General features: G+C 34.6%; 1 protein-coding gene across 2 annotated transcripts in view; it reads right to left on the reverse strand.

The window, feature by feature from the left end:
• The window catches only part of IP3K1 (inositol-trisphosphate 3-kinase-like protein), a 387,738-nt gene extending 374,970 nt beyond the window's left edge, over positions 1-12,768 (reverse strand). Inside the window, exon 1 of one of the 2 annotated variants that reach the window (XM_081745265.1) lies at positions 12,437-12,768. The gene's annotated coding sequence lies outside the window, so the exon portion shown is untranslated. The remainder of the gene's footprint in view (positions 1-12,436) is intronic. The other variant, XM_081745266.1, reaches the window with a different exon arrangement.
• Between the last annotated feature and the right edge of the window lie 13,434 nt (positions 12,769-26,202).

Genomic DNA, 26,202 nt, shown 5'->3' on the forward strand with positions numbered 1-26,202 from the left:
CGTTTTTACTTTGTATTCATTTGTATTAAGGCCTGATCGAGTTATGAATTCGTACGTACATATCTTTAGATTCCCTCTACCGTGAGCTCCTGTGTATAGACATCAGCTACTATTGGTACACACCTTCATTTAGCCTTCAAAGGCATATATAGTACATTTATGTTGCTGTCTCGTTTCCGTCAACTGTAACAGTTTACCACCACTTATAAAATGACCCTTGTATACATATTGAGTATTAACTTCTTCTTTGATTAACAAGCAGATAGTAAGCTAAGACCACAATTCAGAAATAAAAACGTATACATCTATTTGAAAACTAATAATCTATTCGTACAGAAGTTCAGTTAAAAAATCAAGAAAATTTCGCTCCTCCTAGCGAATCGAATCAGTTGCACATTCCTGTGGGTTTCGGATAAAAATAACAAGTTTCAACAAGCAAGCTGTAAACATGCACACATATTAATCAATAGTTAATGGCTAGGGAGAATCTAATCATATATATATTTTAAAAAATCTAATATTAACGCATTTCGAAGAAGATTGGTTCTTCAAAACTCCTTTATATATTTACTCTACCTGTACGTGTGTGTGTGTCCACCCTCCGGGAGAAAATGAAATGAAATCTTTCAGTTTTACGTCCCACGGTTATGCCGGTTAGGCTAAAGGAGACGGTGATGATGATTAATGAATGAAATGGTGGAATGAATAAAGTGGGAGGAAACGGGAGAACCCCGAGAAAACCCACGCACACGGTGTTTGTCCACCACAAAGTTCACTTGGCGGGGGCTGGGATCGAACCCGGGACCCCAAGCACCAGAGGTGAACGCTCTACCACTGAGCCACCGCGGCCCTGACCCTCCGGGAGAGTATTTTACCCTAACTGTCCCGGAGACTGTGTTGCGAAAACTCCTTCATATATTTACCCTATCTGTCCGTGTGTGTGTCCACCGGCCCTGAGAGTATTTTACCTAACTGTCCGGGACACTGTTGCCAAACTTCCTTCATATATCTATCCTATCCGCCCGTGTGTCCACTCGCGCGGGAGACTGTGCTACCAAAACTCCATCATATATTTACCCTATCTGTGCATGTGTATGTTCATCTATCCGGGAGACTGTTTTACCAAAACTCCTTCATATATTTACCCTATCTGTCCGTGTGTGTGTCCATCCGTCCGGGAGACTGTTTTACCAAAACTCCTTCATATATTTACCCTATCTGTCCGTGTGTGTGTCCACCCGTCCGGGAGAGTATTTTACCCTAACTGTCCGGGACACTGTGTTGCCAAACTTCCTTCATATATTTATCCTATCCGCCCGTGTGTGTGTCCACTCACGCGGGGGACTGTGCTACAAAACCTCCATCATATATTTACCCTATCTGTACATGTGTGTGTTCATCTGTCCGGGAGACTGTTTTACCAAAAGTCCTTCATATATTTACCCTATCTGTCCGTGTGTGTGTCCACCCATCCGGGAGACTGTTTTACCAAAAGTCCTTCATATATTTACCCTATCCGTCCGTGTGTATGTCCACCGTCCGGGAGAGTATTTTACCCTAACTTTCCGGGACATTGTGTTGCCAAACTTCCTTCATATATTTATCCTATCCGCCGTGTGTGTCCACTCGTGCGGGGGACTATGCTACCAAAACTCCATCATATATTTACCCTATCTGTACATGTGTGTGTTCATCTGTCCGGGAGATTGTTTTACCAAAACTCCTTCCTATATTTACCCTATCTGTACATGTGTGTGTTCATCTGTCCGGGAGACTGTGTTACCAAAACTCCTTCATATATTTACCCTGTCTGTCCATATATGTGTCCACCCGTCCGGGAGACTGTGTTGCCAAAACTCCTTCATATATTTACCCTGTCTGTCCATATATGTGTCCACCCGTCCGGGAGACTGTGTTGCCAAAACTCCTTCATATATTTACCCTATCTGTACATGTGTGTGTCCATATGTCCGGGAGACTGTTTTACCAAAACTCCTTCATAAATTTACACTGTCCATGTGAATATGTGTCCACCCGTCGGGGAGAATGTTATTCCAAAACTTCTTCATATATTTACACTGTCCATGTGTGTGTGTCAATAAGGACGAATGCTGTTTTACCAAAACGCCTTTATATATATATATATATATATATATATATATATATATCGTGCGTGTGTGTGTGTGTGTGTTCGTCCGTCCGAGGGACAAAAAAATTTCAAGAACTACTTGATGGAATGCCATAAATTTTGGTGAGGATGTAAAGGATCGAAAGTCAGGAACCGAGTTCGTTGGTGGAGGTGATCCATACACCAGAAGTGGTGGAAGTCAACCATTTCAGGTTTCGTTGTTGATCATCATAAAATGAAAGCGGTAACTGATAGCTGAAGTGGTTTGCTGTAACCAATTAAGCATCCCAAGAACATATTCTATATCTACTCTAAACTCTCTACTAAAATCGGAAGTGGGTGGAATCTACTACCACTTTCGGTTTTATTATTGAGAAAATATCATGTCATACAAACCAAATTCCTTTAGGTGGTGTACTCATGATACTACTACTTTTTTTTTTTAATCTAACAATCTAAACTAGTTCGTGTTACGTTACAGAAGGGCCCATTCTGTTAGATGATTTTCATTAAGATTATATTTGTCGTTAGCTTAATTGGTATTTCTAATTCCTTAGACAAAAGGTCGCTTATCTCTTAATTCAGTAACAAATCAATTATGTTCTCACACCCAGAAATTACGTGCCACACTGTGAATCAAACCAAAAAACACGGATTCAAATTATATAAACTCTAACTATTAGAGCATACATGAGCAGGTGAAGTCACAATATCTGCAGATTGCTCAGATTTATTCTATGAAATAATTTTTCCGAAGATAGGAATTATTTGAGGCTCGTGAAATACACTCTGGTCATTAACCCTGCCTCGCTGCTGACAAAGAACATAAATGTAAGTCAATCAATCAACAAATGTCTTCTAGTCTACTGCATGTAGTCCTGAATTTGATTCCCAGTGAAAGTATGAAATTTTGAAATATGACATCTATAAGTTTTACGTCCTACGGTTATGCCGGTTAGGTTAAAGGAGACGGTGATAATGAGAAATGGATGAAATGGTGGAATGAAGAAAGTGGGAGAAAACGGGAGAACCCCGAGAAAACCCACGAGCACGGCGTTTGTCCACCACAAAGCCCACACGACGCGAGCTGGGATCGAACCAGGGACCCCAAGCACCGGAGGTGAACGCTCTACCTCTGAGCCACCACGCCCTCTTATGAAATTTGTAAGCATTATGGTGGTCTCTATTCAATCATAAACTAAGTTCACAATTGTGCAAATTAAGCTATTGAATGGGGTGGAATAAAATGAGTTACAGCAGGGCACAGAGATGCAGAGGTAATTCAAAATGAGACGCCGTTTTCCTTCTCTCCACATAAATATGACAATTTTACTAAAGAAATTTAAGAATAATAACTAAATTAACTACATATTGCCTGAGATATCCACACCTAACCTTTTCAAATGTGTTTGAATGTAGGATTGAAGGTATCTTTCATTGCATAAATGTACAATCTGATGGTGAAAACACGGGGAAATAATGTGTATATTAATGAGATCTGTGAGTGTAAAATTACAAGCCGAAAGTGAGAATGAATTCTTTCAGTTTAACGTCCCACGATTATGCCCTTTAGGTTAAGATAGATGGATGATTATAGCTAGTGAATAACGATGAAGAATTAGTGGAGTGAGAACGGAGGAGGAAACGGGAGAACCCCGAGAAAACCCACGCTCACGGTGTTTGTCCACCACAAAGTCTACTTGGCACGAACTGGGTTCGAGCCAAGGACCCTATGCACCAAAGGTGAACTCTCTACCACTGAGCCACCGCGACTCACATTAATCAAAATATTCCTTAAGTCTTCGAGCACATGGCGCGTTCAGTCCTAAAATGAAATTTTAGTTGAAGGATGGTGTTTTATTTACATCCAAAAGATCCAAACGGAAATGCATCAGTTCTTGAACACGCTACAACACGCGGAGTTGCAGCAACGGAAACAAAATTCCTGGAATCGTTGAATATAAGCCCGAGGCCAAGACTGGATTTTTAAGTTGATGGGACAGATTGGTCCCAATTGGGCCCTGCGCTAGAATGGAATCTACTCTTGGCTTGTGAACTACATACAACACATTGTAATATATGGCGCATTCAGTGCACAAGGGAATCAAGTCTACTTTTTGGATCATTTTGGAGATATTTCAACTTTTAATATCTTTGTCTGAAGCTTCTTTCAGAGCTTAAAAGAGTCTATCCAAATACTGTAAATAACTATTAGAATGTAAGAAAACAGTGTTTTCATGTACTTAAGCGCACCGTATAAATTTTGTCTTTTTTATTCAACACTTTGGTAATTGGACTTAGTATTTCCATGTACTTAAGCGTATCGTACAAACTTTAGGTCTCTTTTATTCGTAACTTTGGTAATTAGACTTAGTATTTCCATGTACTTAAGCGTATCGTACAAATTTTGTCTCTTTTATTCGTAACTTTGGTAATTGGACTTAGTGTTTCCATGTACTTAAGCGTAACATGCAAACTTAATGTCTCTTTTATACAACACTTTGTTAATTGCACTTGATTCCTTTGCAGTGTAAACGACTCATAGCTATGGAACGTTGAACTTCAAGATTTAATTTAAACTGACAAAGAAGGTCATATCCGAAGAGTTGAAATGTGCGTATCGTTCTTGGTATTCTAAATTCAAAGAAATATTTCTTCCTTTGGAAGTCCATAATTTTTCAGGAAATGTATGTCATCTAGATAATTTAAATAATAATAATAATAATAATAATAATAATAATAATAATAATAATAATAATAATAATAATAATAATAATAATAATATGTTCAAATAATCGGCTATTGAACTCTATTAATCTACAAATTTCTTATACAGCTTCAAATAAAATTTATTTATAAATCTTTCAACGTAAGTTTCGTTTGTGTCTTTCTTTATTTACTTTTTGATAGTATCACAATTGGCAGTTTTAAATCTGAAACAAATAGCCTCGATAAAATATCCTATAAATACAATACAATAAATAAATGAATTACTACGAAAATGACTCCAGTGCTCTTATGCTATAAATACAATCACTACAGTTATGCAATAAACACTTAAAGATAAGTCATCCTCAGAAGGATGCCCGCATAATCATATTCCCAATGTACTTAAGAAAACAAGCGGCAGTGTTACATATACACTCATGTCCAAAATTATTGCCGTATGTCTATAAATGTGTTGTTGTAGGAATAAAATTTGATAACGAATTCACCCGGTATTTCTTACAATGTTAGTATGTGTATAATCGGCAAAGATATGTATGTGGATAATTTCATGTCAAAAGAGCAATAAATAACAACAATAAAACAAAAATAAAACTTTCTTGTCCATTTAGTAACATTTTGTTTTACTCATTCTAATTTTCGTATTTATAATTCTTTTCCTATGAAATTTACCACAAATATACATTTCCCGATTATACACATAGTATCAGTACTAAAAGTACCCAGCAAAATCATTATAAAATTATATTCCTACAAGAAGACAGTTATAGATATGCGACAATCATTTTGGACATGAGTGTACATCACGTAAAGGAGTTTGGCTAATATTTTCTCAATTAGCATTGAAAAGGGAAGTGGTAGTAGATTTCTACCACTTTCGGCTTTAAAAGAGACATTAGAGCGAAAATGGAATATATTCTTGGGACGCTGCAGAAAACAGTTTTTCCCTACCTATTGCCATTTTCACTGTGGTGTAACTAACGGGTCAAAGGGTCTGACGTGCGGGGAAGGGGGAGCATTTACGGCAAAAGGGGCCTTATTTAAGCTTCGAAGATTAACTTTATGATGTTAGGATTTTATAATTAACTTTTCAGGTTTCATATTATTACATACTTTTTCTTCAGTATTGTTCTGTTATCTAATATCTTTCGATTAGCACTTAGAAAGCCATTTAATTTACTGCGAAAACTTTGTTTAAATTGATTTGAGTTAAGTGTACCTTTCAGCAGCTAGGCTATATGAGACGTGGACCTACAAATTAACGTAGAATCCGAACCTTATGAGCTCTCGCCGGGAATCGTACCCAATTCCTCCACGCCAAAGGCCTGTACCACTCTATACAGAAACTGGAATAATAAACAGAAACGATTTAACAATATTCAACAATTTCCACTTGAGAGTAAAAGTGTAAAAAAAGCGTTTTTTTCGGGATGAAGTTTTTTTATATATATAAAATGCCATCTTTTGGGTGAAAAAAACATAAATTTTCGTTTTTAATTTTTTTTCTGACTTTCATGTTCAAGTCCCACTTTTCATTATCTGTAGTGAATGTAAAAAGTCAACAAAATGCGTTTACAACATCCAGTATTTCTAAGCTCTATGATCATCCGAACTGATATTTTGATTGATTTTCAAACTGACATTGCAGTTGTTGCCAGCAACTGTACGTTATGCAACCATCATATGCAAAATGTCGTTTTGGTTGCCTAGCCACTGTATCAAATATTTGGAAGTTATACATCTTTAAAAAATATATATTGTATATATTTTGCTGGTTACTTAAATTCAATCTGGCAGGCAAGAAAAAGTAATACAAATCGCAAAACAGACATGAAAACTTTTCGAGAGGTGTGAGAGTAGGGGAAAGAAAGTTGCTTACATCTCGTTCTCTGTTCGAAAAAAAAAAAAACTTTATCCTGAGCTTCAGACTTCAGTTTACAAAATTCCAGCCGTACACGGCTATTTTGGCTTTGGTATTACTTTAAAATTATACTATCCACAGAATTCTTCCTTTCTTTACTGTTAGCAGTATATCGTGCCAAAAGTTTTGAAATAAGAAACTTGTGGATAGCGTTTTAAAGTTCTCTTTGATGTCTTGCGGCCGCAAGAGATGCTATATACAGTTATAATTAAGTTCTACTTCATTTATAAATTTTAAATGACAAATTTTGTTCCACAAAATCTGCTGCATTTTCGAAACTATCAAATTTTGACTTATGCCAAAACCGCGAATGTGTTAAATTTGACTTTGAGTTATAAGCATTTTAATATTCAACTTACCCCAAAAAATCAGTATATAGACTTAGGTACATGTTTTAGGAATTGACGATAACTTCTAATATACTTATATTTTACAAATGGGGCTTTGGTATTGGAATCTGTGTGCACCAAGTAACATGAAACTGCGCTTACAATGATATTGTATATCAGTGAATTACTTTCATTTTTATCTTGTAGCTATTTTGGGCAACGGTGCTTAAAACTGCACAATCTGTTGTGAAGAAGAAGAAGAAAAAGAAAGGCAGAATATTTGTTGAGATATATTGATGTTAGTGTAATGGTAGTTGCTGTAACTAGAGATAGTTATTTGTTTCGTGTTGCTATGACAACAAAAAAAGATTATTCATGGAGATTTGAGAATAAAAAAGTTAGTTGTGCTATGCATTTGATGTGCTTAATTTTTAAGGTATGCAGTTATTAGAATTTGCAATTACATATAAAAATTAAAGTGCTGAATCGTGTTGACTATTCGAATTGTGGGCAATATATGTAACATAAAGATAACAAAAAGATAACCTAGATAACGTTACACACTTACAAGGGACATGTTTCGGTTCGAACGCGAGGATCAACATAAAACTTGGTAGACATATACAGAACTAAGTACTGACCACTGTATGGTGTGTCATTCCCGTGTAAAACTCGTTTTCCTCCGACAGCACCACCTATCATTCGAAACACTAGCCGTTAGATTCTTCGTTATAGGTACTGAGTGAAGATCAGTCAGGTGCGTCAGTGTGTGGTAGTAAGCTCGAATTAGTGTTAGGTGTGGTAGTCAGTGTGGAAAAAATGGGGCGGGCCGCTGGCATTAACCCCCTTCATGTAATTGAACTGTTAAAAGACAAATCAGTTGGAGCAGAAGATGAGTCATTTGCGACATTTTGGTGCAATTTAATTATCAATGAGTACGAAAATGAATTAGAAATGATACACACATCGACACTCGATAGAGATGATAAAGAAAATGTCACGGCACAAAAAGATATCTATGATAGCAGTTCAGAGCGGGAAGAAGACAGCAGTCCAGAGCGGGAACAAGGCATTAGTCAAAGCGAATACGACGTATCTTCAGCATGAAAACTGAAAAGAACAGATATTTTATCGCAGCCTACGGACGAGGAAGTCCGGAGTATATACAAATATTATCATGAAGGAGAATACAACTCGTACAGGAACTTTCTGACAGGACACAAGAAAATTATTTCTTTGAGTAACTGCAAACCTATTTTGGATTATGAACATGCGCTGTCTACGAACTCCGCTTCATTTAAAGGGAATGGGGAAATGAAACTCCAAACAATGAAGTGCGAAATCATCAGATTATTTGACGAGAGCATGGAACATCAGTGCATTACTGGTATTTATAGTGCTGGGCTCTCCAAGCGATAAAAGAAGTCGGCTTATGGTATTTCAAAACGGAGCCGACTTTCATTGAAAATCTTCAGAAACAAGCAGGCATTATTTCACGAACGATTACGACCATCATCAAATAATCTGATGATTTCACATTTCACTGGAGTTTCATTTCCCGATTCTCGGTTCCCGCTCTGGACTGCTGTCTTCTTCCCGCTCTGAACTGCTATCATAGATATCTTTCTGTGCCGTGACATTTTCTTTATTATCTCTGTCGAGTGTCCATGTGTGTATCATTTCTAATTCATTTTCGCACTAATTGATAATTAAATTGCACCAAAATGTCGCAAGTGTCTTATCGTCCGCTCCAACTGACGTATATCCTTAAATCTGCGCTTTAGTTCGTCTTTTAACAGTTCAACTACATGAAGGGGGTTAATGCTAGCAGCCCGTCCCATTTTTCCCACACTGACTACCACGCCTAACACTAATTCGAGCTTACTACCATACACTGACGCACCTGACTGATCTTTACTCACCACCTATAACGTGGAATCTAACTGCTAGTGTTTTGAAGGATAGGTGGCGCTGTCGGCGAAAAACGTGTTTTACACGGGAATGACATACCATACAGTAGTCAGTACTTAGTCTTGTATATATCTACCAAGTTTTATGTAGATCCTTGCATTCGAACCGAAACATGTCCCTTGTTAGATGAAAATAGCAAAATTTGCACATTCGCGGTTTTGGCATTGGACCGACGATGTTGAACGTTAGTCTGACAGCTGAATAAACAATTCATTGGGTTCAGAAAACCCACTGCACCCACCGATTTGCACTTTTTCCCTCATATCAAATGACCAATTTCTTTTGATTCTTGAATGTTTTCAGGATTTTCGTTTCAGAATACAGTATTTTAAGGTTTTTTTGGTGTTATAGTGGGAAAAACTATGCTGGAACGTAGTGTTTTATCTCCACTAAAAAAGAAATATTTTAACAAAATTTCCCAGGCTAGTAATTACTAATTGTCCTGCAGTTATATATTTATGTACAGACGAGCACCCAGAATTTTTTGTTGGTAGGTGTTCAATACTACAGGGCATTACGTCTATCTAGTATGGAACAGGTATTGTTCTGCACCCTAAAAGATGATAAGTAATTGTAAAATACTTTCACTTATATTTTCAGGGGAAAAATGATAAAACTACATTATTTTTATAAGAGAAAGAGTACAGATGAAGTGTAAGATCGAATTTTCACGTTAAATCAATCATTTCTCTGATAAACAAGTATAGCTCTATTAAAAAAGTGTATAAATGTATGTTGAGTTAGGAAGTTTTGAGGGAGGTCCGGACTTGGTGGTGTCCCCTCCCCGTAGATGCACCCTTGGTTATATAGAGAGTTGCTCATGAGACGAGACAGAATGACCGTGAGGAAATACGAGGCAGATCTCTTTTAATAATAATAATAATAATAATAATAATAATAATAATAATAATAATAATAATAATAATAATAATAATAATAATAATAATAATAGAAATAGCTACTTTCCGAGACGAGACAGCCTCAATCCTTTTCTCGTGTGCAACTCCACGTAGTACTCTGAACGTTAATAAACACAGATTCATCAGAAGAAGAGTGAGAAGTAAAGATGCCTTTTCGTAGCCGAGCCGACTGACGCCTGTGCTTTCTGTGTCTGTGGTCCAGGTTTCAATACCGGATAGAGATGCTTAGCACTGGCGTTTCTAGGGTTTCCAAACAGACGGAGCAGAGCCTTAGTTTTCGCCTCCTCACCCTAAATCTGCCCCTGATAGATATTAACTACTTCCTCTCGAGTAGCTTACCTCCCAGGATACATAACACGTGTAAAGAAAAAGTGTTTGTACACCCTGTTGTTCTGCAACATCGCCTTACTATACAACGTTTTTACCATTATCGTCAAATATTTGTCCCGATATGGGTCAAATCATAGCTGGGAATCGTACACTGAATTTACTACAAATCTGTCCTTTTCGATTCTTAACCTCCTTTCTCCAGATAAATGACTATTTACAGAACTATCGTCAAATATTTTTCCCAGTATGGGTGAACTTGTAGTTTAGAACTCAAATATTTACCCCAGTATGGGTTAGCTCATAACTGGGAATCATACACTGAATTTATCACAAAACTGTCCTCGATTCTTAAGTTCCCCCTCCCAGATAAATGACTATTCACAGACCTATTGTCAAATATTTCTCCCGGATACGATACATATATTTTTCTAAATTGTATACTATTTTAGGGGGCGCGATGGTTGTGGTAGAGCGTTCACCTCCGGTGCTTAGGGTCCCTGGTTCGATCCCAGCTCGCGTCGTGTGGACTTTGTGGTGGACAAACACCGTGCTCGTGCGTTTTCTCGGGGTTTTCCCCTTTCCTCCCACTTTCTTCATTTCACAATTTCATTCATTTCTCATTATCATCATCTCCTTTAGCCTAACCGGCATAAACGTGGGATGTAAAACTTTTAAAAAAAACTTAAACTGTATGCTATTTTTTTTAAGTGAAACTTTTATATTGATATGGTACCTCTCCCCTCTTCAAGCAAAATCTCAAATGATGCTGCTATATACAGCAAAAACAAACACAATTACTGATACACGGTACTATATATATATATATATATATATATATATATATATATATATATATATATATATATATATATATATATATATATATATATATATATATATATATATATATATCAGTAATAAGTAGGTTTACATGAAAAAATCTCTCATTTTAAATTATAGGTAGGGCATGATACGAGGTAGTTGTTTACGTTGTTTCATACGAAACAAACGTTAATCATTAAGAGTTAAATTCCGTAAAAAAAAAAGAAAAAAATGTAAGAATCATGACAGTTTTAGAATAAGCTATTAACAAAATTTTTGAAATTGCTTTTAATCAAACGTTATCGACTCCATATATTCAAGCGTTACCCATAAAATATCACCATAAAAATGGGGACAAAATTGATTATATGTTTACTGTAGCTTCATCTATCAAACAGTACATATAGTCTGATGGGAGTGAAAAATGTCGAAGCTGATTTCTGTTTTTAGCATAAAGTTGGGTTAAGTTTTCAAAATTTATAACAATAAATCGTACATATTTAACATCTAACAGGTATTGATGTAATTAACACATTACTAGTTTACACTATGTTGTTCAAATTATAGAAGAAATTTCATTAAAATTCCGTAAAGAAGTAATTCAAAAGTTTTCCGAAATTGGAGGTGAACCATTTTCATATATCGATTAATCATATCATCATCTTACACACATGTTTATACGAATGTTGTTCACCTGGAGGATCAAAACAAATAGAGATAACATTTTGTTAAAAATCGCCATTGTTTTTATTATAATTATCATCAATTAGAAAATAAACTTCGTTAAAAGTTGATCCTTTCCAGTTATAAATTTCTCAAATTGTTACTAAAAATTTGCAATCAAATTTATATGTGATAACTGAGTTATGTTAATGTCTTACACCTCATTTGGATACAGAATAAGAAGACTATTTTAATTCTACATTAATTAATAAAAAAATAATAATTCATATAAAAATCTGAATGAAGTAAAAAAAAGAAGAAAAAAAGTATTTCACAAAACGTATTACAAAATTAATTAAGAGTGGATTAATGCAGAAATTTAAAAGAAAAAAGTGTCCGAGTTCCACCGTGATTTAAAGAGAAAAATATTCATACTTCACAGACACATGCAGACAAATCTCATTACTTATGTAGTCCTCGTTAGTTGCTTTTGTGTGACGTATGAGTTGACGCTTTTTATCTTTATACCATTGTGAAAGTAGGACAATGTTATAAATATGTAGTGAGTTTTGGAACACTTTAGTGTGAACTAGAAGAGCATAGGGAGATGATTCAGTAACCTTACCTCTTCTGTTCAACCAATAGTAATTCAGGGATCTGTTTGGAGTTTATCAACACAAATCCATTCCAACACGTTGTAGTGTAAACAGCCACTGTTAGTATGCAGTCCCAGAACACTGCCACTCCAACACAACGCAAGACGGAAAACAACCAAAGAAAATCGTATTTCAATATGGTAAGGTAGTTACTTTGAAAAAAAGAAAAGAAATCACTATTAATTCTATATCAGCAAGCACACAGCAAGTTGTCTCGACTTTTCAAGGCTGTTAGATCACTTCACGCAGTAACCATGCTGGGAGTAAGTCCCCCCGCTTTCCCCCGCCACACTTCCTCTACAACTAGCTCTTTCCCTCCAGTGACGTCAATAAAGACCTCATATCAACTTCACTGAAAACAAAAGGTGTTACTCCGATAAGAAATGGGAGGGGCTTTAGGTGTTTAAGCGCCATTTAACATTCAGCTCTTTTTTCTTCTTTTAATATCAAAAGAAGCTGGTTTTTATCTAATCGGGACCTACACCAATTTCATTCTCATTTAGAAGGAACCAACTTATTCCTACGTTATTTTTTCTCTTTTAACAAGGAAAAAAATTATGCTACCATCAACCGCAAAGTTTCCTTTCATGTGTTGTTTTTCTTTACACAAACGACATCCCATGGTTTCCTTTTTTCTTGTTTAGTATTTGTTTGGCCCACTTGGAGAAGAATATACACAACTCCAAGGTCCTTTTTCTTGTTAGAATCTGCGAAGGAGGAAAGAAAATACGAAGTAGCTGTTTTAAAAGAAATGCATTGGACATCTTACAGATGTTGTTTCATTTATATTAATTTATATTCGTATATAGTTCATTTTATAATAAACAAAAGAAATGACTTGGCGTAACACACTTTTGTAGGCCTGAGCTGCTTTAACGCCACCTGTAATGATATATATCATAATAATAAATAGTCACATTGATAGATGTCACTACCTGCTATATCCCTTGCCTGCCTGACGCTGGTAGATGCCGCTACATGCACTATCGAATGTTAAACAGTGCAGGTAATTTACCAATTTGAAATTCCAATTTCGTTGTTTCAACATAGGACAAGAGCAGTAAATTTGAGTTTTTAATACAGTAATTTGTGTAACCGCATGTTTACCTAGGGTTGCCAACTTTTGGAAATAGAAATACCGTACACCATCCTGGAGTACTACACTGTTTGTTCGTGAAAAATGTGAACAATCTGAAATTGGTTACTTCATATAAAATTGAGCGATTCAGAGTTCGAATTTAAGAACTTTAGTTGCTTTTGAAGCATTTATTAAATTTACTTATTCTAGTTTTGATTGAGTCGGCACATGTAATTTTTGTAGTTCATTATCAATAATACATCTTATTTACACCAGAAAAGCAAATACGGTATAATTGGCAATATAATTTTGAAATGCACAAAATATACTTGAAAAATAAGTTTTACCCAGTGTTCGAAGTGGAAAAAAAAAAAGCAGAGGCGGTATGTTTATTTCGATTTTGATTCAACATACCATCTATCTAAATGTTAAAATACAGTAAGGGTATGTTGCCTAAAAGATTGCATTTCTATTTACATAATGATTCAAAACCATGAGAAAGCTTCTTAGTATAGTTACGGAAGGGAGGGACATAAAGAAACTTTGATCCCCGCCAACAACTCTCTGAAAAAAAAAAAAAGGTACATGAGAACTCCCTGATCTGCGATTCTTCTGTGTTCTATTACCACTTCTACATGAAATACCATAAATTTTCTACGTAGTGCAATAGTAAGAATTATCCATGTGCATAAGACATACGATATGCGTTTAATTCCCCCCCACACACACACATAGTCATAGATAAAGTACAAGGGCACTACACATGCAGATATAAAGTACAGGTACGTTCTTTTTTTTATTTTCGTATCAGTCAATAAGTAAATAAAAGTCGCTTTGTTACCCCCTTTGTAAGTTCGTACATACTCAATGAATAATCCCTAAAAGTATGAGCGTCCTGCTCTTTCGGGAACTGATGCAGCTTCATGTATACTATATCCCCCCCCCAAAAAAAAATCCCTTAGTTTGCATTATAGAGAATTATTCAGGAAAAAGCTCAGAAACCGAGTTTTTATATTAACAATTTCCTGCGGAAAAACTGCCGGACCCCCACTCGACTGAGAGGCATTCCAAACTCCCGGAAGATCCGCCCATGCTCAAAACACTACATTTATATGCAATGCAACGTAAGAAAACATACACATACATAAGAAAGAAACAATCAATATGGCACATCAAACTATAAAATAGATGAATTTATTTGTGGCTAAGCGGTTAGCGTACGCACCTTTGGCGTGGGATATCTGGTTCGATTCTCGGCGGAAGCTCATGTGGTTCGGATTCCACTTTAATCAGTAGGTTCCGTCTCATATCGCCTCGCTGCTGAAAGGGACGTTAAATTCAAAATTAACTCAACTAAATAAACCTCTTTGAAGACTTCATTTTAAAAACGAAAGGTAGGAAAAAGATAACAAAAATGTCGATATTGTCAACATATACATTATTTTTACGTAAGAAATAAGATCTTTTTAAGTGCAAAGCTATTCGTCAATTAAAGAATGGATGTATTAAAGGTATTTAGTATCTACTCTCCAGTGACGGTATGTCTTGGTCTTTGAAAAACCAGAGATGGTATGGCATACCACCGCATACCAGGGGCGGATCCAGGATCGACTTCTGAGGGGGGTGCGGTGCGTTGTCATACTGCTATTTTTAAGGGCTCCAAACTTTGGGATGGGTTTTATTTATATAAATAAAATAAGAAAGCTTTCTCTCCTGGGGGAAGGGGGTGATCGCCCCGATCCCCCCTGGATCCGCCCCTGCCGAATACCGTCTCACTTCGACCACTGATTTTACCAGCTTCGCTGAGACTAGTAATGTCTCATAATGCCTACACGTTTTTACTGGATCTGAATGCATTATTTAATTGCAAGATGTAGCTGAGGATGAACCAGTGCTAGCTGCGCTTTGAAAATGTACTCTTTTTTCCACCTTTAGCAGTTTTGATAAATTCAGTAAGTTTTCCTTCCTTCAACTTTTCAGCAAAATCCGCGCAGTATAGGTCGGTATCAAACCGAAGGTTGGTTTAAAGGGACAAGCTTTGCCGATAGATGTCACTACATTCTTCGTATCTCTCTCATGTATATTTTACCTTTCACAAAAATTCACGATTTCTCTTATAAATTTCAACCTAAAGACTTCAAATTTTTAGAGAAGGAACTTCATAACCTATCGAAGGCAACAATCCGTGCCGATTTTTAATTTAGAATTTTCTTCATTGTTGAAATGGCTTGATTGTTGAAATGGATATCCAAACCTTTAATAATGTAACTATTTCAACAATGAACAAAATTCGAAATAAAAAATCGGCACGGATTATTGTCTTCAATAGGTTATGAAGTTTCTTCTGTAAAAATTTGAAGTCTCTAGGTCGAAATTTGTAAGAGAAATCTTGAATTTTCATGAAAGGTAAAAAATACATAAGAGAGATACGAAGACTAGTGACATCTACCAGCAGAGCTTGTCCCTTTATACCAACCTTAAACCTGTTCATCGACAAACGATTCCTTTCACCACTCTGAATAGAACAAAGAATAAGACTAGTAAAAGAAAAAATGGGAGTTCATGTGGCTCGGATTCCACGTCAAGCTGTAGGTACACACCTCATATAGCTTCGCTGCTGAAAGGGACACTAAACTAAAAACGAATCAATCAATCAATCAATTGAAGGCAACAATAATCTTCATTTTTTATAATAGTAGTAGACTATTGCTACTTCTCTTTGGATCAAAATATGTTAACTTTTCAAGATACGAGGAATTTTAATCTTCAAAAATATTAACAATAACTCTTTTCTGAGAAACTTGCAATAAATTAAAATAGTTTCTATTTAATTTGAGATACTACTATTAAACCAAATAGTTAACATCGAGGGTAAAGATTTTGGGCGTTGACGACTGAACATCGCGAATCAATTTGAGGCAGATAAAAATAATGGTGTGGTGGAACGAATACAGTCAAGGGCGCCGATTTCTCTGTAAATTTGGGGGGGGGCGCATTCAGATGCAGAAAGCATATATGAGGATTTTAAGACAAATTGCATTCAAAGTATGCCAAATGTTAAATTTACAAATACAATGAGGGGACCTACATGAGCTTTGGGGGATCCCGGACCCCCTCGACCCTCTCCCCAGGATCGTCGCCCTTGAATACACTGACTATGAATCATTCAGTTGATTGTGCGCCACCTGGATGAACAAGGCTGTTTGTAAGGTATGATGCCAGGTAGTTGAAAAGATGTTCTGGACGTTCTGGCCACCAATAACTCTCTATTTAGATATGAGCCTTGTGTCATATCTAGCATCTTCTATCCCAGTGGATTGCTGTTTTTTAAAATACGAATACATCGTGACAGGATGTATTTTTCTAAAACCAGACATTGGGACGTTTCATTAGATATTGTCGCTTAGGTTAAGCGGGGACAGAGGATTCACATCAAGCAATGTTACTTTAGTTCGGTCATTATTCAAATCTTTCATTTTCCCACAATCATAAAACTGAAAGTCACTATGTGACTTCGTACCTGTTGAACAACCTGACCGACCTCGATGAAATCTTCAATACAGATGAGGCAGGATAGTTTCTATCATTTCACTTTGACGATGCAACGTAGGGGAGGGGGAGGAGGAGAGAAATTTAAAAATGATCAAAAATGACCGATATTAGTGTTGAATCCATAGTTTTAGGGGTTGATGAGAGGAACAGTTACACTTCTGATGCTGTTTCAATCCACGTTCAGCCCTGATAGTTGGGGAGGGGGAGGAAACAACGTAAGGAAGGGGGGATAAACATTTAAAATTGATCGAAAATGACTAATATTAGTGTCAAATCCTAGCTTTAGGAGTAGCTGACATTAATAGTGATAATTCTGATGCCGTGTGGCGTAGCACGGAGGAGGGAGGAGGAGGAACTATATATAATAATGATCAAAAATGACCAATATTAGTGTCTAATTCATAGTTTCCTGGCTCATTCAGATGATCAGTGACATTTCCGATTCGGTTTAAATCCAAAATCAGCCCCACCACTTGGGGGAGGGGGAGAAAGGTATATATATATAAAATGATCGAAAATGACCACTATGTCGAATTTATAGTTTTCGGTGTCGCTGAGATGAACAGTCACACTTCCAATGCCATTTAAATCTAAATTCAGCCTCGCGACTTGAGGGAGGAGGAGATATACGTATGTAAAAATGATAGAAAGTGATCGATATCAGTCAGAGAGCACTTCAGTGATAGTAAATAGTGACTGGCTAATGGAAAATATTACTAATTTTTCTTATTTTAACCCAGCAAAGTGGGTAATTGACGCTAGTTCAATATAAATATTTGTTTGTTTCCAGTACTGAGAGTATAAGAGACGTGAGTTAGATTTTAAGATGTATTTTCACGTGAGTAGTGATTGACGAACTTCTACACCCGAAAGCTGGAATGTTAGCGGTACTTTACGTAATAATGATGTTCTAACATGTTTCTTTAATGGATGTTGTCAAACGGTTTGGTAGGTCATTATGGGTTGATGACATGGATTTGGAAAGTTGTTATATTTCTGTTTTTAGTTGTGCTGACATGTAAAAGGTCGTGTCCTCTTTTTAGAGACTTTATACTGGGTATTTTTAAAAATAATAATAATAATGGAAATTTGAATTAAATCTGTTGATACGTCATTCTGTATCACGTACTTTCGTAGTAGTGATTAAATTAATATTGAATATATTACACGAACAATATGTGATAGAATAAAAAAGAAAATGAAATATTTGAGTCCCACCTGTTAGGCTAAAGGAGATGATGATTGTTAAAAATAAGAAGGTGAGAACACTTATAATGTGTGATACGCACTGGAATCGAACCCGGTACCCTTATCATTGGAGCTGAATACTGTATGATGGGAGCGAAATATTTATTCATGCGTGACTTTTTTAATTTGTTGGATCGTATTTTTTATTTTTTTTGTAATTATTACTCGAACACTGTGTAAATATACTCGGTGAGCGTGGCAAAACTTTGTGTACGGTATGATACACTATGATGGTGCATATACAGAGCGTGGTTTCCGTACGTCTGTTGCTGATGAACTTAAGACATGAACTGAACTTTTCCCGCGCTTTTTTGGAAAACCCGGTTGGGTAAGAGTGGTGATGTGTGCTTGCAGAGCCTTGCTAAAACTTGAATTCAAATACAAAGGAAGACCGTTGACACGTTTGGTAAACATTACAGAATACCGCCAGACTGATAGAAATAACTTTGGCGCCGCGGTAGGTGAACAAAAGGAAGATTGCGGACGTGGGAGATAAACATCACAAATTGGGGGCAAACTAATAAAAATAACTTTAATGTTGGGAATGCCGAACACGTGATTACCTTGCGGTTATGAAAATACTTTAAATACAGGTTATAAGAGACAAAATATATAAAGATACATCATGCAGTCGTATGAGAAGAAGGATCTTTGCAATAGCAATATTGAAGCAATATCTGATGCTGAAACAGAAATATACGAATCATCGTCAGATGAAGAATTTGATTTTGATGCAATAGATTCACCAGCGCTAACAGTTTCACCAACACCGCCAGCATCTCCAATTGTATTATCAAGAACATCACGATTTTGGGCTTTAGATTGTTGTTGTAATAGTGAAAAAGTGGATCGCGATTGTATAAAGAAGGCTATTGAAAAATGGAATTTTAATGAAACACTAATATGTGAGGGTTGTACGACAGGATCTAATCATGATTTTGATCATGATTGTATGACGACGCGTCCAGAATTATTGGAAACCCGCGCTTGGAGTATTATAGCAAGTCCTAGTGTTGAAGATGATGTGTTTTATTTGTACGCAAACACGCATATTATCGGACTATTAACAAGAGAAAAATTTTATGACGCCTATGTGGATTTATTAAGTGATACAGACTATTTACCGGAATTACTAGAGATCTTCATAAGAAAAGACAAACGGAAAGCGAATATTTCAGATTGAAAAAATGTATTCAAATAGTGCTAGTGTTTTATGTGTGTTATGTAATGGTGAAAACATTAATGTGAACTGTGTATTAAAAACTATAAAAGTATACTTACACAACAATAATCCATTGGAATGTGTGGAATGCAAGTTACATCTTCCTCATGAATGTAGACATTTTCATAATACTGGATCATTTGCAGTGAAGTATTTATCTCTTGACAAAACTCTTAGTGAACTCTTTGAAGTGTTTGAACAAGAACATAGTGAAATCTCATTTCGATGCTTTATGCATAAAACTTGTGATCTTTTACAAAATACAGAATTTGTTGGACAGATAATTCCGTTTTTTATTTTTCATTCAAATGAAATTTCAACATGTGTAAATCAGTATATTATTGATATTCAAGGTTTTAAAATGTCTGATAACGAATTTATTATTCGTGAGTTTTGTTTAACTGCATGCGATGATACAGTAAATTTCCATTGCTTGGTAAAATCACCAGTTGAATATAATTTATTATCACTAGGGTGTCAAAAACAAATTGACTGGTTAACATTAAATTTGCATGGATTGAAATGGAATAGCAAAACTGGATATACTGTATCATGCATACGAAACCTTGTATATCAATTATGCGCAAAGAATTCAACCTTTTATTGTAAAGGTTTAGAGAAATCTCTTTGGATTAAAAGAATATTTGCATTAGATAATGTCATTGATTTAGAAACAAAACATTGTCCTTCATTAAATGAATTATGTGGAAATACATTTAATGAATATTGTTCTTTTCACACAAGTATTGTAAAGAAATCAGGATGTGCATATCGTAATGCACAACAGTTGAATTATTGGTGGAAATATGAAAGATCAACAGCATTAACTAATGCATTATCAAGATTGTAATGAGGAATTGTAAATAAAATGCATGGGTGTAAGTTTAAAAATTTATTGTAAATTAAAAATGTAAATTAAAAAAAATAATAAAAAAAAAATAAAAAAAAAATTATTTGTGTTTTATTTTTAAAAATTTGTTTACATGTTTATAAACAATAGCATCATTCTTTTTCAAAATTTTCTTGTTAAACAATTTTAAACACTTTTCAAATGATTGAGTGCGAATAATATGATGCAGAAAATATAAGACAAAATAACCACATAACACAGAATTATCATGTTGATATTGTTGAATATTTGTAAAGTACATTTTAGTATTTTTCGACAAAAAGTTTTTTATTTCCTTGGGAATGTCCATAGCAAGACTATCAAAGTAGTATCCATGTTTTTTCTTATTGATGTACACTGCAACCCAGTGGGAACCAGCAGAATCAGATGTATCAAGATTAATCACAAGTGCTGCAGGAGGTTTTACCGTTACAGGAAGTTTGTCGATAGGGTAAATTCCAGTAACACTTGCACCAGTCACTTTATCAGTTAGTAACACTTTTAATAATTCATCACTATACATGATAAAGATTATTTTTTTAATTGTAGTAGGTATGTAATTATCACTGTTATTCACATGTAACACATAATCATACACTTTCACATATTCACTATACAGTAATGCTTCATGAACAGTACATCTATATTGTCCGAAACGATGCTTATTATGTGCACACCGATGAACGTGAAAACTTAATGCAGTATACTTTGGACAGTTTATTTCTTCCAAATTTGTAACTTCTCTTTGAAGAATTTCTTGAAGAAAACACTTTCTATTTATTCCGTATGTGTATATGGTTGTAGTATTTGAACAATATGTTTGAAGAATTTCCTTAAGATGTGAATATTCTACATCCCCTTCGTGCCAGGTAATGCCATACACATTTTCACCTAGATATTTGTTTGTGCTTATGATTGGCTCAGATAAGTTATTTAAAGGAAATGGTGGTTTAAAAACCCAATTTTGAAAAAAGGGAACGTCAGGATTTACAATGGCTAGCTCTTTTATAATAAACTCATCTTCGTTATCATGATACGCCGAGAAGTGAACAACAACCCGCATTGTATTCAACTAAATAAATTAGAAGGTGTTATCAGTATAAATATTTCTGTCTTTGTCTATTTGTGCTAAAGAATCGAATTGTGCGTACACAATGCATGTAACAGGTTCAGTTAAAGTTTCTGAAAATGATACTTTTAAATTTACAGGGGAATCGCGTACTACATCCCACGTGTTATCATCTAAAGTTCCTGTTGGAGATAGAATAAATGCATACAGAGCATATCCGTTTGGATACTCATCAAGAGTAACAGTATGTGAATAATTTTGATAATATATACCAGTACCTGAAATCAAAGTATAGTAACTTAGAAGGTATAAATTATTATTAAAATCAGGTGTGAGGGGGTTGGGAGGGAATGATTTTGAACCGACTTGTAATTGCAGTTTGTTAACGTTAAAGTTTCGAAATTCAAAGGGATTAAGATGTGATTTCCCATTGAAGGCTGTGTTGGAGATGAAACCAATAATCAGGCCTTTAGGAACATTACCCAGGAAAAGATTATCAAGACTGTAAGACTTTACTTGTGCAGGTATAGTATAAGATCTTGTTTCCACTCTCGTCAGAGGTAACTTGGCTGTTTCCGAACCCATTCGTGTATTTAATTGCATAGCTAAATCTGCAGCTACATCAATACGACGTACATGAAGAATAATTTCCTCAAGTGCAACTTTATAACTTGTATTTTCAGCAGACATTAAGCAAAAATTATCTTTACTACGATGTAGTTTTACACGCAAACTTACTTTGTTAGGAAGCATACGATCTAAACTTACAATATCAGTATGAAGACGTCCATACATTTCAAAAGATTTACTATTTTTCACCATATTAGCACGTTTTTGGAAACCAGCATTTGTATTATCTAATTTATTAAAATTTTTTGCAGTATCTTTATGCCACATGGCACATGCTAAATGTGTTTGAGAAGCATCATGAGAATAATTTAATAATGTTTCAATGTATGCACGATAAGGATAAGATCCTGATGAAGAACTAATTAATTTATCATTTAACGAAATATCAATTTGACTAAATAAAGAATGTAAGAAATTATTTACGGGTGCGACAACATCATCGTTAGCTAAAGTTGTACCATCAGCTTTAGTAATTTTACAACGTACATAAAGATAAAGATATGCAGGATGAATAAATTCACCTGTTTCTCCCGGAATAACAAATTCAATAGGTCCTTCTGAGGTTAATGTGGAAATAGGACGATATTCAGCATTTGTAGTTGCTTCAATAGCTGTCTGTGTCATTGGTATAGAAAAGAAATCAAATTCATTGGTACAACATTCAAAACTATTTGAATTTAGGAACGCCATTATGAAAAGATGTCCTGTATATGTTTACGTTTTGTTGGTGGTCCAAACTTTACAATTGCAGGAGCTTTCCTCTTGCGTGACCGTCCCTTGCCGTTACCAGTTAGCAACTGCCCAACTTTATTAATTGCTTTTGTCTTTAAACTATTACCAGCTTCTTTTACACGTGCACGAACCGATTCTTTAAATGGTCGATTTTCTAATACATCACCCGCAACTTGCATACCGGTTTGTAATGCTTGACGTCCTACAGTTTTTGCACCTTGTTTAAGAAATGGTAAAGCAAAACGAAATAATCCTTTAAAGAAACTACCTATACCATGTCCCCTTTGATATACAGGTCCTGAAAAATATGGTATTCCGCGCCCACGATGATAAGTAACACGTCTTGCTCTCATTTTTATTATTATTATTATTATTTAGAAGATGCCGGAGAGCGTTTAAAATGTAGTGTTACGGTCAGTGTCCCAGAACGAAATGGCAAATTTCGCCCTGCATGATCTTTTAATAGTATTTCAATTGTATTAAAACAAAATTTTGCAAGTGGCATATAATGAATATCTTCAAATGTAATTGTTTGAACTTTTCCATATTTAATATCAGAGATTGTTGCTATACGTAATAATGGTGCTTTTGTATCACCTAAAAATTGATATTGTATAATATCTGTATAAATAAAAATTTGATGTGGATATCCGATATCTATGTATGGTTGTTTGAATCCATGAGATTCTTTTACAAGATCTGATTTTTCAGAAAAACCTAATTGTAAAGCTAATGTAGGCGACAATGTAACTGATTCTACATGTTCATCACATTCAACATGTACAACATTTGAAAAACTAAATTTTATAAAACTCGATATTGCGTTTAATTCTTCTAGTAAATGATGAATGGATGGATAATATCCAACAAGAATTTTACTTTTCATAGGTTCTGCATTTTTAAATTTGTACCATATAACGTTTTCACCCGCGGTAACATTATAACATGTTAATGGAATATGTACTTCACTTAATCCTACATACCAATCGGATTCTGATAAACGAATATTATTTTTTAATTGATTAATAAAATGTGTTGGACTATTTGTAGGATATACATCAGCACTAGCATTTGAAACTAATGTAATGTAAAAACTATCATCAATACTTTCAGAAATCATTTTCGTTTAAAGTGAAGTGTTAGGTTTGAAGTTCCAAAACGAAATGGTAATTTTAACCCGTGTTCATCTTTTAAGTTTACTTCTATTGTATCAAAATATTTCTTTTCAACTTTAACATAATGTGGTGTGTGAAATACAAAAGATTTTACATGACCGTGTTGTACATTATATACACTAAGTTTTCGAACTAATGGACCTATATTTTGTTGTTGTTTTACAATATCAATGCAAACATTAATTGTATTGGGAATATTATAATCTAATTCACATGGAAATTTTCCACGTGCTAATATTAAATCAACATTTTTAACTTTTGTGTATATAACATTTTTAACATCAAGCGTATTTTCATTAATAAATCCAAAAATCTGTTGTAAACCCGGTGTAACACCAATCATACATTGATCTTCTAATTTTAAAGAATGTTTAATAACAACTTGATTTTTATTTTGTAAATAGTGTAACATACGAACATTTTCAGGAATTAATTGTAGAATTGATTCAATTGATGAATAATATCCCGGTGTTATTGGAACATGGTAGCGTTCAACTTTATCATCGATAACACTAGTAATTATAATTTCTTCATTTTCACCAACATTGTAAAAACTCCACGGAATATTAATTTGTGTTAATGCAACACCCCATTCCCCATCACTTAAATCAATAGGCTGTGCCAATTTAACTCGAAATGATGATGTAGTATTATTCTCAAAAAGATTGCTACTTGCATTTGAAGGAAGAGTAACGTAAAAGTCGTGTGTAAAGTTTGAATTCATTTTGCAGACTGAATAGAATCTGATCTAATCCACGAATTCATACTTGATGGATATCCTAACCATTTTACATACATCCACCCTTTTTTACGTTTTAATACTTTTTCAATGAGATATGTTTTCTTTGAATTTATAATTACTTTTTGTAATTCTTGTGCATAAAATATTCCTTTAATTTCTTCACCGTTCCAATCTTTTAATTTGTAAGTGACAGGATCTGACTTAATACATTTGTCAACAATAAATATTTCTTGTGACCATTTAGGTAAATATCCTTTTTCTAATACATGTTTATACTTACTAACACGTACATAATCACCCTCATTAAATTTACATGTTATATTCTTTTTATTATTATTTTTATTTCCGTATAATGTTTCCCACACTTGATTCACATTGGAATCATTTACTTGTGCAGGTGCCATTTTAATACTTGAATGGTATGAATGATTATAATTTTTTACAATTTGATCTAATACATTAATATAACGATAAGTATTCTTTGCAGTAAAATAACGATACAATCTTTCTTTTAATGTACGTATAAAACGTTCTGCTAACGCGCATTTAATTTCGGAATGAACACTATAATGATTAATTTCATATTTTTTAAACAATTGTTTTACATGACGATTATAAAATTCACCGCCTAAATCTGTTTGTACGTTAAACACGGGTAACTTGAAATTTTTAAAAATTTTTGTTATTGCTTTTACCATTTCCGGACCTTTCTTTGTTTTTAACGGAACACAATATGCATAACGTGAAAAAATATCAATACAACATAATATATATTTATAATTATTATTATACTTTGCAATATTTTGCATATCTGCTAAATCCATTTGTAATGTTTCATTTGGTGCACTAACATAATACTTTTTACGTTCAAAAACTTTACGAGCTGGTGCATGTAATGTATAAGCATCTTGAGAAGCTAACCAATTTTTAATTTTCTTTTTAGATAACTTTGTTTTGCGTTGTAATGTTTGTATACTTGATAAAGAATCAGGATTTGAATAATCATAATATATTTTTGATAATTTTGTCATTTTTACATACTATATTCTTTCCACTGTTTAAATAAATTAGCAACTATTGCAGGACTAGTAGATTTTCTTACTTTACGAATACGTTGTCTACTACTACTACTATTCACTTTTGATGCTGGTGTGCTAATAGGTGTAGCAATAAATTCTTTAGGAACATTAAGATCTTCTAATAAATTTTTAAATTCATGAATACCTAAAGGATTTCTTGAATATTTTCTTGTACGAACAACATCATTTACTAAATCTATAATATTTGAACCTGGTATTGTTTTTCCTTGAATACGTACAATGCCAGACTTATCCCACTGAATTTTATCAGAACTTGTCAACTGTTTTAATAATAGATCTGTTTTCCTACGAAGTGTTT

Source organism: Thermobia domestica, chromosome 18, assembly GCF_964235325.1.
Source record: "Thermobia domestica chromosome 18, izTheDome1.hap1.1, whole genome shotgun sequence".
NCBI classification, from domain to species: Eukaryota; Metazoa; Arthropoda; class Insecta; order Zygentoma; family Lepismatidae; genus Thermobia; species Thermobia domestica.